The sequence below is a fragment of the Grampus griseus genome (genome assembly GCF_964374135.1).
Source record: "Grampus griseus genome assembly, chromosome: 13".
Lineage (NCBI taxonomy): Eukaryota > Metazoa > Chordata > Mammalia > Artiodactyla > Delphinidae > Grampus > Grampus griseus.
The window spans coordinates 56,901,067-56,907,066 of NC_139007.1; positions in this window are offsets into that span (position 1 = coordinate 56,901,067).

Consider the following 6,000-nt stretch of genomic DNA (forward strand, 5'->3'; position numbering starts at 1 on the left):
GTTCATGCAAAACTAGTCTCAGGAAGTGTAGATCAATCTGCAAATGGACTCGGTTGCCCATCCAACAGCTATTCCTGCAGTACCAGTTAAGCTTCTTAGTTGAAAGCAACAGTAGCCAAGCCTAGTAGACTAAGAAAAAAAAAAAGAGTTTATTAAAAAGACATTCAGTAGCTCAGCTCATAGAACCACTGAGAGTCCTGGAAAACCAAGATCAAAACTAAACTTCTACAGGGAGATCAGCTCGGTGCTTTGTGACCACCTAGTGGGCTGGGATAGGGAGGGTGGGAGGGAGATGCAAGAGGGAGGAGATATGGGGATATATGTATAGCTGATTCACTTTGTTATAAAGCAGAAACTAACACACTATTGTAAAACAATTATACCCCAATAAAGATGTTTAAAAAAAAACAACTAAGCTTCTAGAAAATACATAAGAAATCATGACACACAAAATTTAATATATATATGTATATACACATATATGTATACCACATTTTGTACATTTAACTTTGAAACCATGTAAATATGTTACATAACTATAAAACAGAATAAAAATTTTAAAAATCATCCCTACAAACTGAAAGCAAAGCAAAATGAAGTAAAGGAACACAATAGTATGTCAAGTTGGCAAACTGCACAGAAGAGAAATTATTTCAAATGACTCTAAAAATACCTTAATTTGACTATATATCACCAGTGGAAGGACTGTAAGGTCAAAGAGAGCCCCCCAAAATTATAAACTATTTTCAGTAATCATATCTTTGGTGGTAGTGTTGGTATTGTTGGTATTGAGACTGCTATGTGTGTATTAAATGGGTAATTATGTTGATTTTAGAAAGTAGAATTTTAGGTGTGGGAAAAAGCAGATAAAAATATGAGATTGGAAAAGCTAAGTAAAATCCCTCTCTCTGTAAATTTGAGCTTGAAATTCCAATACGAACTCATGATTTATTTTAAATATACATGATTATATTATATATTTATATATTATATTTACATATATATCATATTTTATATAATTTTGACCACCGAAAAGGCCTAGAAACGTTGACTGCTCTTAGAATGCAGATTTTATCTCTAAAATCTATTTCCAAAGGAACCAGTTCTCCTTGATGAAATGACTATGTTCCAACCGTGGGTGAGAGGTAACTCAGTAAATCTGAGTCATCCTGTCATATCAGAAATTGAAGGAGAGGTTAAAGATTCTTGTTATCATGTCGAAAGGACTCAGGAATCAACTTGAAAATGCTCCTAGTGAACAAAGATGGGACAATTTGAATGTCAGTGTGAATAATACCTTTACTGGATCGAAATACATCAAGCATATTTAAAACCATGAGTTCATAATAGAATAAAACAAAATCATGGGGTCAATCACCTTTGGAAGATGCTCGATGAACCACCCATTATTTTGCAAACTGGTAAGTCAGACAACAATAATGAAGTCAGGAGTCTATCCTGTTTTTCTGGTATGACATGCATCTCAGGATAAGCACGTAGTTGATGAGAAGTTCCATTTTTTAAAAGTATTTGGATAAAACATGAAGAAACTACTAGGTTATTTAGTGTTTCTAGTTCTCACTCATTTTTGGACCATTGATCCATCATAGTCTGAGTGAGTTGCATTACAATTGTCTGTTGCTCGTGCTTCTGGGTATTTCTGTTTGTATCTTGTTTCTTTTATGATTGTTGTTACAGCATTTGGTTTGTAAGTATTCATAACATATTTAGTATGAAGTATATCCTGTAGCATTATAAACTGCCCCTCATTTTGTTGTTTGATATTTTGTGCCATATTTCCACCTTGCTGATATTAAGAGTCACAGACACACTTTCCGTGTGTTAACATTCATCTGGTATACTTTTGTTCCCCTCCGTTATTTTGAACTGCTATGAATCCTTTCGTTTAAGGTATCTTTTGTGTTCCAATCTGAAAATTTTGATTTGTGTGCTTCTTTGCCTTTATTAACAAAAATCGCTTACAGCATTTCAAAATTTATTAAAATACTGTAGCCAGTGACTCCAACAAGGGACCACATAGTGTCTGGATCAAAGCCGCACTGCAGGGAGCTGTGTCCTCTCCAGTCTGCCTCATAAGCATCTTCATCTCTTCTTTTCTTTGATCTAATATGCCTGATAGTTAGAAAATGTGCAGAAACAAAATCACAGTGGAGGAGTTGGGGGTCCACCTCATTAACAAGGGAAAATGTTAGATGTCTGATGGAGCAAACAGGAAAAGCACTGCTTGTCACCCAGGGGATGCCAGTCTACCCACTGAATCCAGCTGCCCCATGCTCAGCCTGTCGATTCCCTTGGTCCCAGTAGGGACCCAGCCCAGAGAAAGAAGCAAGGAAGATACTCCAAGTGTGGCATTATCCGGCACTGAAGAAGTTAATGCTGATCCAATCAATGGACAGAACTCTGCAGTAATAAGCCAGCCTCTCCTTGAGAGGCAAGGGGTAGGGAGAGAGGCTTTAGAGGAAGGACCTGGGCTTCATTTATCAGCAGCTCAGCTAAGATGCCTGTTAGAAATCTTAATGATGAATCCTGCCCTTATTCTTGGGGCACTGGGAAATTTTAAATTAATATTAGATGGCTAGCAGGATAAAACTTGATTAAAACCATCCCTCAGGGGTAGAAGTATCATCAATGTCTGTCTCACAGAGCATCTGGTATAGGGCTCAATACCAGGTTTTTAAAACAAGATTGTAGAGGACTTCTGAAAAGACAAATAAAATAAAATGTATCAATGAGCTAATTGTTCTTATATCTGCTTTTCCAGACCTCCTTTCCCTTTCCTGGAAAACTTGGTAATATAACTTGGGTAGGGACCAGATGCATACCCCCCAGCCATGAGTCTGGGCCACCCCAGGAAAGGAAATAAAAAGGTTGGGGTCTAAACTATCAGAATTATTTGGACACATGGCCCTGAATGTAGCTTCTCTTTGTCTTCATGACGCTAACATTACTCACTCTAATTGTCCTAAGAGTACCTCTTCCAAAGCCATTTGTCTTACTCTAGCAGAAAGAGCTTTTTAAAAATTTTTCATTTTTTTCTCGAATACGTCCAAACCTCATTTTTGAGAAAGAATGGTGTCTGGGAACTTTTAGGAAAGAGGCGATGATACTCTCACTCTAATTTATCTAACATTTTGCAGCTACGAACATCTTGGGCATTGGCTGGAGTTTTGCCACCCCAGCATCTATAATTTTAGTTGCTTGTATACATGTACGTGTCATCAGACATAACTGTACTCCAAGGTATATGTTTTTATCCTATTGTACAGGCTTAAGGAAACAAGGAATGAAAGAGAGAAACCAGCAGAAGAGAGTTGTGCTAACTGGGCAGAGTAATACAAGAAGCTCAAAATATATTTGACATAGTTTATAGTAGTTTCTAAAAATTATCAGTCTAGACCCAACTCATAAGCACATGAGCTGTGGGATATGGAGAACCATTGATATAAAGGTACTCAGGAGGACCAGTCTCAGGGCAAGTCTTTCATCAAAGAAGCATTCCCCAGAGAAGTTATACTTCTGAGTAGGACTTGACATAATACTGGAGGTTATCCAGGAAAAAAAAAAAGATTCTTTGGTTATTTCATGTTCAAAACAGTCTCACTGAGACCCATAAGCTCTAAGAGAAAGTCCAGAAACAAGCTCTATGTCACAATCTTAAGGATGGTTTACGATTTACATCACCCAACCCTGGTCAAACACGAGGTTTGATGCTAAAAACAGGGCGATCCCAGGAATGAAGTGATGAGCATTAGGTGGGGATGGAAATGCACATGAGCCCTCAAACTGCTGTGCAACACATACATACAGTTATGGGTGTAGACTAGAATCATCAACACCACAGTGAGACAAGTTTGGCCAAGATTTGTAACCAATAGGAGGCACAAGCATAGTACATTTAATAAAGGTACAGTCGACACTTGAACAAGAGGATTAGGAGCGCTTATCCCCGTGCAGTCGAAAAGCCACGTATAACTTTTGACTCCCCCAAAACTTAACTGGTAGTAATAGCCTACTGTTGACTGAAAACCTTGCTGATAACATTAACGGTTAATACATATTTTGTATGTTATATGTATTATATACTGTATTGTTACAATAAAGTAAACTAGAGAAAAGAAAATGTTATTAAGAAAATCGTAGTGGGGCTTCCCTGGTGGTGCAGTGGTTGAGAGTCCGCCTGCCGATGCAGGGGACACGGGTTCGTGCCCCGGTCCGGGAAGATCCCACATGCCGCAGAGCGGCTGGGCCCGTGAGCCATGGCCGCTGAGCCTGCGCGTCCAGAGCCTGTGCTCCACAACGGGAGAGGCCACAACAGTGAGAGGCCCGCGTAATGCAAAAAAAAAAAATAAAATCATAAGGAAGGGAAAATACATTTACAGTATTTAGTGAAAAAAGATCAGTGTATAAGTGGACCTTCGCAGTTCAAAACTGTGTTGTTCAAGGGTCAAGTATATTTCCAAAGACAGTCACAGAAATAACACCATATTTTAGACACAGCAACATAACACATTTGACACCTTCCAAAGCTTTCCGCCTCTTGCTCTAAGCTGTCAAAAGAAGGCCTACCAAGTGCCCTTACCCTTGGTCTAGCCCAAAAAGACTGGGAAGAGAGGGGGTAAGGAAAGGCTGTAGGAGCAGTTATACCTGCTAAATAAAAGCCTCCCTCCTATTACATCTTTACTGAGATAAATTTCACATAACATGAAATTTATCCATTTAAGTGTATAGTATAGATGTTTGGGGTATGTTCACAGAGTTGCACAATCATCACAATTTAATTTTAGAACATTTACATCACTACAAAAAGAAACTGCACACATATTAGCTGTCATTCCCCAATTCCTCCCTCCCAACTGCTCCAGCTGGAGACAAGCACTCATCTACCTTTTATCTCTTTGGATTTGCCTATTCTGGACATTTCACATAAATGGAATCACATAGTGTGTGGCCTTTTGTGTCTGGCTTCTTTCACTTAGCACAATGTTTTTAAGGCTCATCCACATTGGCGCATGAATCAGTAATTCATTCCTTTCTAGACCGCATAATATTACAATGTATTAACGTAGCATATTTTGCTTATACTTGTTCATCAGCACTGGCGTAAGTTATGGTGCCTTTGTTTCTTCTCAGACAATGGAGAAAGTCACATTAATCAACATAAAGCCTCCTCTTCCTTCACTGCCTCAGAGTCAGATTGCTTCCTGAAAACATGGCTGCCTGTGTGAATTTGCCATTTTCCTCCACCTCCTTAAAAACCAAAAAGAGCTCAGGAATGCTCCTGTCAACAGCTATTGCACTTCACTGGGTGTCTTTTACCTTTAAGAAATGTAACTTTCTAGTCCTGCTGATATCTGAAGCTAATGAGTTTTCTTGCCTGCAAATTATCTTTGGGTGTATCTTCTCTCCTCTTCTTTCCTTATAATTCTTGATTTCCCTGTTCAACCTCAGCTATTTTCAGTAGCCCTGGTCTCTACTGGAAAATTCAGCTTCTTGCAGTTTTCATTTTTTTTTTTTTAAAGTGGTTTGAAGATCTAAGGGGATTTCCAAGAGTAAGAGGGAAGAACTTTTAATTAATACCACCATGTATACACAAGAACTCAGCTAATAACATTTTACATAGGAAACTCACTTTACCTCACTAGGCTTTATACATTCACTTGTGATTATTAAATGCCTACTGTGTATGAGGTCCTTTCTTAGTAAAATGAGGCTGTGAATCTCTATCACTAATGTTTGGACACATTTTGATTTTAATACTTATTAACTGATCTTACTTTATAAACATTTTTCTATATCACTAAACAATTTCATTTTAAAATTCCTGTCAGTCTGTAAAAAACATTAGCCCTGGAAATGAGGGAATAAAAGAATGTGAAGATGAACCTATAAAAAATAAGAAAACATTTAAATGTATAGTTGAACAGAAACCCTATCCTGTTAGTAATATTCATGTGCTAACAGAGTTGCTTTAATATAATA